Raw genomic sequence first — 13,589 nt, 5'->3', positions numbered from 1 at the left:
GCCACTGCTGCTGCTGTTTTCTTTCAATTTCTTAATTGTGATCAAACATTTTTATTTCAAAGTTCAGACAGGTTATTCTGAAACCTCCTGACTCCTCTCAAGTATAACTTTCATTCTCAAAGCTACATGAGGCAGGAGACTCCGTTCTTGGTTTGCAGGGGAGTTTACGGCACAGTAGAGAAAACTCAGCTTACATATAACATGCAAGTCTTCAAGTTCTATGCACAGTTGGCAGGGATGGGGCAAGCCACGAATAACAGAAAAGTAGTCAGAAATATGGAACATTATGCTGCCATCAACATAGCTAGTTTATTACATACCTCCCCCTGGCAATGTGGTTTATAAAGCAAATATTCTGCCCCACTACTCCTTCTAGAACCTCATCCCTTCTGATACTGCTTGTACAAGTTATGTTCTGCTTAAATCATGCTCTGTCCAAGACTCAGCACTACTCATCCTTCATATCACAGGTATACTCAAATAAATGTTCCAGATATCATTATGCTACTCCCCAGATGAAGACAGGTGAAAGATCTTTATGCACAAACCATTTGGTTGCTTCCAACACAGAAAGATTCACTGATGCTCTCCCCTAAACTATGAAAATACACAAGGATGTAAAACCACAGCTTTTAGTCAATTAGAATAAATTTGTAAAAACAAAAGAAATGTGTTTGTGCATCCAGATACTGTGTGATTTCATGTGTGGTATGGTGTGGGAGGAAGCACAAAAAGTTGATCACAGGCAACCAATCATAAGCCAGTGGGTTATAAATTGCAAATCATTTTAGACAAAGTGAAGTAATGTGTGATGTAAATTTATAAACCCCCAGGTCTACACTGTAATCTAAAACAATATGAGGGTAAAGTCAAGTTAAGAATGCTTTTCTTTGTTTAACAACCAGAAATATGTTCCTTTCTCCAGGCAACCCTATGGAGGGTTAAGCTGATCTGCTGTGCTGAGCAAACAGAGGGCTGCTCACCAACAGCATCTGCTGGGGACTTGAGAAGGCTGTTCTCGGTTAATAGATACCATTTCCCATTTTTATTTCTTCTGGTGTGTAAACTCTTAGAGAAATGATGCATTGCATGAAAATTCATCCACAGCTGAGAGTGCAAATAAGGGAAGAAAAACAAAATCATAAAAGACATTAAAAGGTACATTTCAGAAAGAAAGTTTACTCAGTTTCTTAGGCAATGAAGCATTCATGTTTTCAATTTTAACAGAGAGGCAGAAAATATAAAAACAAAGTGATTCCCTGGGAAAAATATGCTTAACATAGCTGAGAAAAGTTTGTTATTTTTAAACTTTTCTCTTAAGAAAAAGAGAAATTGTGTGGCTGTAGATTTCAGTTGTCTCCTAAGAGAGCTGGCATTTTTGCAGTTTGTGTGTAGGAGGCAAAAGTTTGCTAAACTATTTGGGAAATAAAGCATATACGATAAAGCAGCAGAAAGCATGTAGTTTATTATATTTCCTATTCCATAGCTGAGAGCACCTTGTTATACTGCAGTAATTCCATGCAGTCATGCACCGACCCATAATGGTGAACTATATTTTGAGAAATTAGTGGCTACGGTTCAAAACTAATTCCCTAAAACCCAGAATGTATTGCTGAAAATGCACACCTTTTTAATGTTGACATATATTTAGATGTCTGATGTGTAATTATAGCATGCTGGTCTCAAGAATACTCATCTAAGCAATTCCTTTTTTTGCCAGAGGAATGAGGTTGAAATTTCCTGACATTAAAAAGCATTTTCTCTGTACCTACTAACTGATGCATAATAATTTGGAATTCACTGATCTCAACAAAGCTTAAACATAAAATAAAGAATGGTAAAATATCTCCTTCAATCTTTGGTGCAATCTTTCAAGTACCTAGGTGACCTTTTTCTTTTTTTTAACTAAAAGCATTTTAAACACAAATACATTTATGGCATAAGAATTAACTACAAGTCACTTATTTTCAATTGATTTTACTTACATGAGACCTGAATATCTAAAACATACACTGAGGCAAACATCCATTGATTGTAGCTTTTATAAAAATTATACTTTCTAGATGAATAAAACTTCTATTACAAGAAAGTGTATTGGTTTTGTTTACGTGAATAATTAGTAACATCTTAAAGCACTCTGTTGGATCTGCCTTATTTCTCTTGATTATGCCCTTGGGTCAACTGAGTTAATGTGCACAGGCAATGTGCACAATACGCAGGAAAGCATCATGTATTCAAATAATATTAGCTGTTAACAAACAACAAGTAATGTTTATTTAAAGCTTATTTTGTGGCATAGACTGTGCTGAGTTTTATATGGATGATCTCAACAAATCTGCACATCAGTAAGTATATAATTCCCTTCCTTTGAAAGTTTGTTTCAAGGTCAGCATATAGGCAGTGGTAAAGATTTGATATGAACCTAGACTGGCTTGATTCTAGAGTTTGTGTTCTTAAATTACACTCTCTGTGGATAACTAAGTTAAGAGAATAGAGTTCTTGTCAGGGTAAAAACTGCATCACAAGAAGAGACTGCACTGGAAGTTGAATGGACTCAAGCACCAATGTGACTAAAGTCAGCTTCGTGCCAGTCAGAGAACTGAAGTACACTGAGGGTACCCTCTGCTCTAGGAAGAGAAGGTCAAGGACAATTATAATGAGGGTGGATATCTGTCTGCAATGACCAACTATTTATCTGCAAATATATATCTATGTGTATGTTTATATTTATTTGGACACATACATACATATATGTGTGTGTGTGTGTGTGAGTGAGAGAGTTTATTTGCAAGTACGTGTGTGTGTGTGTGTGTGTATGTGTGTATGCAGATAAATATGTGAATATTTATTGTCCCAGAAACTAAAGCAAGTGACAAAGATGAGAGATTGTGCTCAGGGATTTGATGAGTGGCCCCAAAACTGTCTGTTCTTGGCATAGATTATGAAGCAGTTGGAGTTTCAACATTATTCTAATTTCTCACTTGACACTTGTGTAAAGTCTCAATAAAACCAAATCCAAATTACCAGAGTGATTTGTTATCCTTCCTCTTCTAGAAGAAGACAATGGCAAGAAATCGAATAGATATTAGAAATACAGTTTGGCTCAATGCTCTATATCTCCTATTTTTACTGTCTTTTTCAAATAAAAAAATTTAAATATTTAAAGTAATACTACACTATTTCTGTATTTTTTACTTAGAGGCAAGTAAAATAATACATCTTAGAAAAAAACTGCCAAGCCAATTACAAGAGCTGTACAAATCTTTTTTCTTGTGGCAGTTGTTATTGACTAGCACTTTACAAAGTGTATTTAGTTAACCAAGACATCACCTTTACCATAAATGTTGGTTGTTATGCTTAATGTTTTACTGAAGTAAAAATACACATAGAAAAATGTATAAAGCAAAGGTCAAACTCAATGAATAATCAGAAAAGGAATATATCTAGGTAAGTACCAAATAGGTCAATAAATAGCATGCCACTAACAATCCAGAAACATATGCAAGGCAATCATTATTTTGACTAACTTATAGATTATTTTTGCTTATTTTTAAAATTTTATATTAATGGACTCATATAATGTGCATTTATTGGCTGTACCTATCTCTTTTGGTTTAATATTGTAGGATAATTCAATGTGGTACTCTATGTTGTTCATTCATTTTATGGCCATATGTTATTTAATATCCATGAATATACAAAATCTCTTTATCCATTCCAGTGTTATTTGAAAATTTGAGTGGTTTCCAATTTTGGTATATTACAAATAATGCTGTTACAAATGTTAGTGTAAATGTCTTTGGCACACAATCACAGTGATTTAAGGAGTATACAGAAGAAAAACTGTTGGTCTATGGAATAATTATTTTTTCCAACTTTGGTAGATACCTTCTAATAGTTTTCAAAAATTCTTATACCAATTTATACTCCCACCAGCAGTTCATGAAAGTTCTAGTTGTTTCTTATTCTCACATCATATCATCACTTGTTTTAATGGCATTTAAATTATACTCTAGTTTTAATAATCACACATAAAAAATTAATGTAGAATTAGCATTTTAATGTATTAATTTATACAGGCAATCACTATGATAAAGAAATAAACCCTATGGCTTAGAAATAGATTTGAGGGTCCGTTGCTGTTTGACTCCAGTCTCTGCTGCTTCCTGTCTTTGCAATGGTCAAAACATTTCTTCACTTTTCCTAGCCTCAGTTTCCCCATCAAAAAATTGGAAATAATACCTAGCAACAATGTTACAGATTAAAATATTCATGCTTGGCATAGTACCAGGGAAACAGAAATCATTCCGAAAGCATTCTGATATTGTCACCTAAATGCATTCTGATACTGGCTGAAACCACCAAGCAACCATAATGTTGCCTTTTGCCACCCTATCCTCCATGATTTAAAAATGAAATTAGAATTTAAAGTCCTTTTGTCTTTCTCTACTCCTGATTTATAAAATCAGAGTCATATAGAATTTAAACTTACCTCAAGTTCCCTGGCTCATTTCCTTGTCTTTGAGTAGAAACATATCTATATCACTATAGTTTTTTCTTCACAATATCTATAGATATACCTCTTTTCTCTACTAGATTATAACGTTCTTGTTCATATCTCTCCCTCAGCCAACAGAGACTTTAAAGAATCTTCCCTATAAGAAGCAATCAACAATTTTTCATTTGAATTGCATTCATTTGTTCATATCATAAAACCCAAAATCCAAAATACACCTACTATACTACACACATTACTTTGAAGCAAATATAGAATTCTCGATAAATGCCAGTGAGAATTATGGTGGTAACAAAAGCAATCAAAATAACAACTTTCAAGAACCACTATACTGCTGAGTCTTTTACAAATCTCTCATGGTTTTCCAAACTTCTTTATTTTCCTAAAAACTTGGAAATTGTGTTTTGCCTAAGATAAGCCAACATATTTGGGTCTGTTTCATAAGTCTGTGCATATGAATTCTAAGAGCTCAAAACTGGCAGAACACATCCTTCTATGTCTGATGTATCACTCCTGTTCAATGAATGAAGAGCCAAATAATCAATAGAGAGAATTGCGCTTTGCATAGAAACAGAATGAGGAAGAAATAAAATAACAAAAAGGAGCTCCTTTTCCTTCAGGTTTATTCTTACCTATCTCTCTATAATAAATACTTTTTACATAACTCTTACATTATTCATGTTTTCAACAAGTATTTAGTGCACATGTACTCTGTCCAAGGTACTGAGCCAAGTACATACTGTAAGGATGGATCAAATAAAGTCCATGCAGTCAAAAAAAAACCAAACAAACAAACAAACAAACAAAAAAACAAAGAAAACAAAAGAACAAAAACTCAATCTAGTGGGTAGATAAGGCATGTATTCAAATAAATGCAAGAAAAAGAATAGAATTTAAAAAGGAAAATCACAGATAAGATGCTATGACAAATCAGAGAGATCATGTTTCACTGACGGGACGAGAAAAGATAATTTGGAAAAGTAAACATTCAAAATGGGTCAAGAAATAGAGAAAAGCTTTTATATGAATGCTACATTCTTGCTCTAACAATGTGTATGTCTCTAAGCTTTCCCATCCAAGTAATAAGTCAGCATTTTGCTTTTTCAGCGAGGATCATAAGTGAAGCTATGATTTATGTGGGATTTTAATTTGACCCTCATGACCACTTTTCAAGGAAATGTGTATTTCACTTAATAACTAGGCCTATGTTGGTAACTCCAGTCACGCACAATGAATGCACAAATGAGTGTTTGGAACAAGACTACACTTGTAGAAAAATTACTTAGTTAGCAATTAATGATCCTATTTTCATTGATGCCTGAGGCACTTGAAAAAATGATGGGAAAAAATTGAGGCAATTTATTTAGAAAATGCAAAATTGTTCACATAAATAGTATTTGTTACTACCTTTTACAATGAGACTCTCTCAATATACTTCAGAAAATAGTGGAGGAGACAATATTTATAGGATGAAAATATCATAAAAAAACTCAGGAAGAATTATTTTTAAAAAACTATTTAACCTAATACTCAGAATCCAGATAGTGTGGTGTAATATGTATGAAAAAGAAGAGTCCTGCACATGATGATGTAATGAGGAAGGGACTGAGGAAGAGAGAAGTTTTTCCTATACAAATTAAAATGTGTAACAATATACAGCGAAGAAGAATTAATACATAATAATTATATTCTTAATCACCAGTTAGAAATATCAGTGGATATTGACAGAATGGGTAGAATGAAGATTAAATAATAGGATTAAGTTCATTGTTTTGCAAATTCTCTAGTAACTTTTTATATATATTTCAAAAACAAAAATGGTTTTAAGAAAATCATTTCTATTATCTAATCTAAAATCTAATATATATGTATATATATATGTGTGTGTGTGTGTGTGTGTGTGTGTATATACATATATACACATATATACACACACACACACACACACATACATACATATTTTAAGGATAGGATATTCTTCCCAGAAGTTGTCATAAGATAGTTAAACTACACAAACTAGTCCAGACCATAGCAGAGAGAAACAAATTTTGCAGGATGTTTCTCATCAGTGTGTCATGGCATTTCCTGTTTACGTTTTTACTGTGATTGTTTGGTAATATATATATACATATATATATATATAAAAAACTTTTGACATTTGAAGATGAAATCAAATGTTGAGGTTGAATTATCCTCAGCAAACTCAAGGTATTGATAAAACTTCGCAAACTACAACAGCACAGGAAGAAAGAGTTCAATCCTAGATATTAGCCAAATATTACAGAACACATGTCTAAGAAGCATTCCTTCTTCTTTAGAATCATATAACTATTTAATTTCCAGCACTCTTGCATCTAGGCTCTAAGCGATTTGAACAGGAATAACTAAAGCTCTAAATACAGAGTAGCCAAAATCTCTTAAACTTAAAATCCTACTAGGAAACCGATTACCTGAGAGTTGTCCTGGCTCTGATTTGAGGCACTGACTCTTTCAAAACAGATTACCAAAAAAAAACATGATAAGTTTGAAACACAGAAGGGGATCAATAAACAAACCCCAAAACTAGAATACTAAAAGCAAAGAATTAAGATAAGAATATTGAACTAACACTAGCCAGACACTTCCCTGTTTGTTACTTCTAGATAAGAGTTTTACTGATTCCTAAGGCATACTGGTAAAATAATATCAGTATCACACACTGTTAACATATTTACATATGAATTTTTATTCATTTAATACACATATATAAAAGTATAAAGATATATTTAAGATACAGCGGTTTAGAAAGGCTATCTCTTAAGTCCATTGTCAAGACTCTCCAACACTAAGTCACTACAAGTCGACTGTGGGGAAATGTTATTTATGGGTCTCTGGTTTATTTGCAAAAAAAAAAAAATTGCAAGGATGAGGAAACAGTCTTTCTCTCATACAGGCAAATAACTGCAAGTTCTTAGTCCCATTTGGTTGATGTCGAAATATTTAAACTTGTATTCTGTAACTGCTACATATTACTGTGTGTAAAAAAGGTAGTTCTGAAGGTCCAAGATTTCTAAAAATTTGTCCTTTCTTATAGATATAATATGAATCTAACAATTATGCAAGAGTTTTATCTTTCTATAATATTTTAGGAGTTATATTCCACAGTGATATTTACAGATTTGTGTGTTTACAAATGTTTAAAGAACATATTGATCAAAAAGTGGTAGGAGTCATATGAGGGGGTTATGGATGTATGAAATACAAAATTATATTTGTAAGTCAAGATTCTAGTGCCTAGACCTGGTTGACTAGGTAAGCAGAAACCTTTACAGGGGTATGGTTAAACCCCTGTAAAAAAAAGACATATTTTTATAATATTGCTCTTTACATTTTACTCACATCTAAAACAGTCTGGAATATTTGAACCCAACCACTTAGGTAGCAGCCAAAGCAAGGAGTAGATGTCAATTCTACCCCTACTATTCTTTGTGTCTAAAAATCTGGCATAGAGAATTTATCCTGTGTTATGAACCTAGAACTTTCTGCAAGAATAAATTGCTTCTGGAAAATTATCATAAATACAGTGATATTATAGCTGAAAGCCTGCCTGTCCATTAACTATTGTAAATTTGAATTTTTAGATCCAGAAACAAATGATATAGTGGAGGCACTGGGGCAAGAAATGTTGACACTCAAATAGCTACAGAATTTGATGGTCCATCTGAATTTTCCCACAAAGTATTCATCCCAGCTTTTTCATTTTGAGGAGGCTGAGCAAAAGCTATATACAGACTTTGCCACTACTATGCCAAAAATGCAAAATCATTTGGTTAAAGTTCTATTCAATTTAGAAGGATTAGTTTTAGAATGTGGGCAATATTTACTGTGGGTGCTGGCTGGTACTCCTTGCTTGTTCTTGTTTGCTTTTACCCACTTGATCTGTCAGGGAAAAAACGATGCTGGGTGGGTGGGTGTTTGTGTGTGTGTGTGCATGCGTGCATGTGTGCATGTGTGTGTTCCCCATGCATGAGGACTGCTCATGTACTATTCAAGGGTCACAGAAGTGGGTCCTGGCAGAGCCACTCCAAGGCATAGTTTATTTGGACCAACTCTCTTCCACTAATGGTGATGAAAACCATAGTTGGCAAACAATGAGTTTCCATTCAACTCCAACATTCTGGCTGGTGTGGAAATTGTTCATAAGCAATCAGTCTGTTCCAATTTGGTAATGTGCCTCCTGAGCTTCTATAGTTACGTTCTCTGTTAGGCAATGTCCAATGTCATGCAACACAGGTGAAAGATTAATTTCCGATTCCAAAAACAATTCCTATTGACTTCCAGTTACAAATGCAGACTCAGACACACTCAAAAAATTGTTTGCCTTATTTTTCTTTCCTACTGTAGCTGAATATTTGTTTCTAAAGCATCCTTTTCTTTTCAGTAACATTAGTCCTGAAGGTATTATGAAGGAATGCCCTCTAAGCTTAAATTCCAGCTGTCAGCATCACCCAAAAGACTTGACATCTAGGTACATGTGAACAACTGAAATAGAAACATCTGGTTTATTACTCAAATTCTTTTTCATAACATTAAATAAAACAAAACTCTAATAGTTCAAATAAGCGACCATCACGATAATTTTAACTAAATAGAGTAGTTTCCATATACCTCCAGTAAGATAAAAAGAAGGGGAAAGACATAAAACTTTAGATACTAGCAATTTTATTTCAATATTTATCCTACTTTATTTCAAAATCACAAATTAAAATCATTTTATTTAATAAGACTCAGAAAACTAATGTGTATCCACTTATATCTGTGAAACACTCAAATCTATTGTGCAATCTAATTTTCTTTCAAATCCATGAGATGATCAGCCTTACAAAAATTAGAAATATAATTAAATCAATGTTTTCATATTAAACATAGTTTTATCACGTTCAATACAAAGACAATCATTGCCTATTTAAGAAAGATATTAACTAAATCCATGTTAAATTACAAAATATTCTATCTTAATCTATTACCTAGATTTCTTAACACTTTACAAAATGTGATTGTTTATGAGAATATTGTTTATGAAAATATTCTTGCAAGAAAGTCTTTAAGATATATTAGGAAAAATCTCAATTTGTCTACTAGTATTTTCAATTAAATAATTCAGTATGAAAGTATGAAAGAAAATGGCTTGGTAATAAAATACTGTTTCAGAGGCATAGTAATCCATCTTACCAAGATAAACGTAAATATATGGAGAGTCAGAATATCTATTTCCTATCATCTGAAAAGACATAAATAATGCTAGCTTCAGTTTAAGTTTACAGTCAAACCCCTAAATTAGTTTACATTAAAAAAATTAAAGCAGAGCTGAGAAATTTGTCAATCCTTATAGCATTTCTACATGACAGGTAATAAGTAACTTAACTATTTAATTTCAAATTGACAAAGAAATTGCAGAAATGTATGCACAAAGATGTCCTCATACTATGGCTGAAGACAATCTTTTCCCTTAGATAATTATAATTACAAGACGTGGTAAAGAATAAAATCCAGTAATGTTTCTAGAAATACGGTAGATTTGATTAGATATACAAAGACACCATCTCTCCCAGCAAATATTCTAGTTAAACATGGAAAACATTTTTTTTCTAAAGTACAAATATACTAAGGGTTAAAAAAAAAGAGGGAAAATATAAAAATTATAAAGAAGTTTGATTCTATATGACCAAGCAATCACTGGAGATAGTAATTGCCCTAAGGGCATCTGGCAATTTCTTGTAACCTAGAACTTAACTTTTAACTGACCACATAAGGGAAAAGTCTGAGTCTTTATTGGTAGCCTGTAAAACATGTGAAACACACACACATAAATCAAGTGAATTGGAGAGAAGAAGTCTTCTCTCCACTTTAGCTCTGCCTAAAATGGCAAAAATTAAAATAGTCTTTTATTAGAATTCCTAACCACAGGAGCACACTAATGATGGTATTTGAAACAGAATTCATACTTCTTATTTTAAGTGACAAACTCTAAAGTAAAAATTTACTATAAAGAATACTTAGATTGGTACTGCACTCAGGTGCCTATAACAAGTAAAACACATTTCCTTACACAAGGAGAATATTTTTAAACACAAGCCTCAAAAGTTTCCACATATACAATTTCACACAATGAAATTTCATTTTTTGTTTTTTAAATCACTGAACAAATCCTCTACAGGCAAGAACTAACAGAAACAATAAATTGCAACATCAAACCTATGAAGATAATAAATATTGTAAATATCAGTATAGAATATAAAATAAATATTTAAAGAAATCAGTTATTTAAAGTATTATGGAGAAATAAATGTCTATAAAAACTGACCAGGCATAAATAAATTAATGGTAGTGAAAAATGAGGTAACTGAAAATAAAATTTCAATCTATGAGTTAAAATGAAGATTAGACACAACTGAAAAGAGAATTAGTGACCTGAAAGTTATATCTGAAGAAGTTATCCAGATAGAGAATGCAATGCATAGAGATAAAAAGATGGAAAATATGAAAGAAAGGTTGAAACACACGGAAGACAGAGTGAAGTCCAACATACACCTAACTGGAGTTCAAAAAAAGAATATTTGAATATGTACTAGCTGAGAATTTTCCAGAATTGTTGAATGATACCAATCTTCAGATTTAGGAAGATCAACAAATTTCAATGAGGACATAATTTTAAAATAAAACCTTAACATATCACATTTAAACTACTAAAAAATATATGAGAAAAAAAATAAAAGTAACCAGAAGAAGGGGAGAGAGAGAGAGATTGCCTACTACAAAGGAATGACAATTTTACTGACACTGACTTCTCAGAAGGAAAAACAGAATGACAATGAAATAAAATCTTCAAAATACTGGGAGAAATATGTATATCCGTGACACTGTTTTCCAATACTAAGGGTCTAACTAATAACTTCTAAAGATAAGCAAAAACTAAATAATTTCGAAATTCCAACAAACAAGAAATAGGTGGGACAATTTGCTCTACCAGATATCAAACTTACAAATAAGCCAGATAATTTAATAGGTATGTACTAGCACAGGGATAATTAGACAAATGGGGCAGAAATGACACCACAGCAGTAGACCCACCCACATATAGAATGAAGTATGCAAACAATTGTGTTGGAGTTATTTGTAATTCATATAACAAAAAAAAAAATGAAATTTGATCCCTATCTCACAGCATATACAAAATCATTTACTCAGGGTAGAGATACATGCCTTAAAGAGGATATAAAAATAATCAATCATAAAAGATTTTAAATATTAAAAAAAAACATTTAAATTAGGAACTTCTAGTCTTTAAAAGACTCATAAATAGAGACCAAAAACAAGCCACAAAGAGGCAAGAAAAAACCCTGCAACTTATATAATGGTCAGAGGTGTATTATGCTCTTATATAAAGAACTCTCAATTCAATAAAACACATAAAATCCAATAGAAAAGTGGGCACAAGGTATTTCACAGAAGAGATAATACAAAGTATATGGAAAAATATTCAACCTATTTAGGAACCAAGTATATTCCAAAAGAAACAAAGTGTAACTCACCACTATTTTACTTTAGAAGTAAAGAAGAAAAGTCGTATACCCTCTTTTGAAGAGGTGTGGAGCACAAGGAACTCTCAAACATCGTTGATGAAGTGCCACTTGGTTCAGAGTTTGGCATTATCTAGCAATGTTGGGTATAACCCAGACTCAGCAATTTTACTCCTAGATATATTCCTAGAGAAATTTTTTACATGTGCATTTGGAAAACTATTCAAAGCAGTATTGATCATAATAGCAAAATCTAGAAACAACCTAAATATTTTATCGCATATAGTATCGCATATAGTATAGTATTCATTCAATGGAATATTATACAGGCAGTAAAAATAAATGCACTACAGCTATAGGAATCAATACAAATCTTAAACATGTTGAATGAAAGAAGCAAATTACAGGAAAAATGCAAACATTATGATACTATTTAAGCAAAATATTTAAAACAGAAAAATTAAACAACTTATTGCTTAAAGATACATACATATGTGGTTAATTTATAAAGAAGAACAACCAAATCATTATTATAAAATTAAGGGAGTCATTGTTTCTACTAGGGAAGAGGGGGGGTATGATTAGGAAGTTCAAAGGAATATCAAATTTTCTCATTTTGTTTTATACCTTAAAATGGGTAGGAGGTACACAGATATTTGTTATTATACATGAAACTACATATTACATGTAATCTATATATGTATATTATTATTCTAAAATAATCTTTAAAGATCGTAATATTTGTTTTGAGTTGTCCATGTCTTTTCCATTCCTTCTTATTTGGGAATTGCAAATAATGATGCAGCATCTAAAATTAGATGCATTTTCTATTGCTTCTCAAATATATTGCCATTATGCATTTTTACTTAATCGAAGGTCAATATTATATAAAGCACTTAAAATACATACTATTTGAAATTTTACTGTAACTTGAGTATCGTAAGATATTTCATTATTAATGATGAAGTATGCTGTGATACATGTAATTCTACATTTTCAATTTTAAAATTTTGCCAGTTAAATACAGTAATGCACCATACACTTTTCCAATAAAAAAGCTCTACACATTAAAACATATTTTTGTTGAAGCTAAATATAAGGAGAATTTCTTTGTAAAAAATTATTTTAGAATCACACCTTCCTTGAGGCATATTTAATAAAATTGGCAACCCTGAATTCTTCTCTTATAGTCTAGAATTTTCTATTTTCCTGGAAGAATGACAATCCTTCCTTTACTGGGTGCTCATAGCCTAAAAAACTATTTCAACAAAGAGGATAATGATTTAAGGATCCACTCACCACCAATCAAGATTTAGATATTCATGTCTATAATCATGGAGATTATTATTGAAGTAACATTTTTGTTTATGTATATGTGTGTACATGCATGTATGCATGTGGCTGTGTGTGTAAGTGTACTTTATGTTAAACTATAAGGATCTAGATCAGAGCTTGACTTTTTCTGTAAAGAGCCTGATAGTAAATAATTTAGGCTTTGGGATCATGGAGTCTCT

Source organism: Pteropus vampyrus, unplaced genomic scaffold (genome assembly GCF_000151845.1).
Source record: "Pteropus vampyrus isolate Shadow unplaced genomic scaffold, Pvam_2.0 Scaffold153, whole genome shotgun sequence".
Lineage (NCBI taxonomy): Eukaryota > Metazoa > Chordata > Mammalia > Chiroptera > Pteropodidae > Pteropus > Pteropus vampyrus.
Note: the sequence above shows the minus strand (reverse complement) of the source record.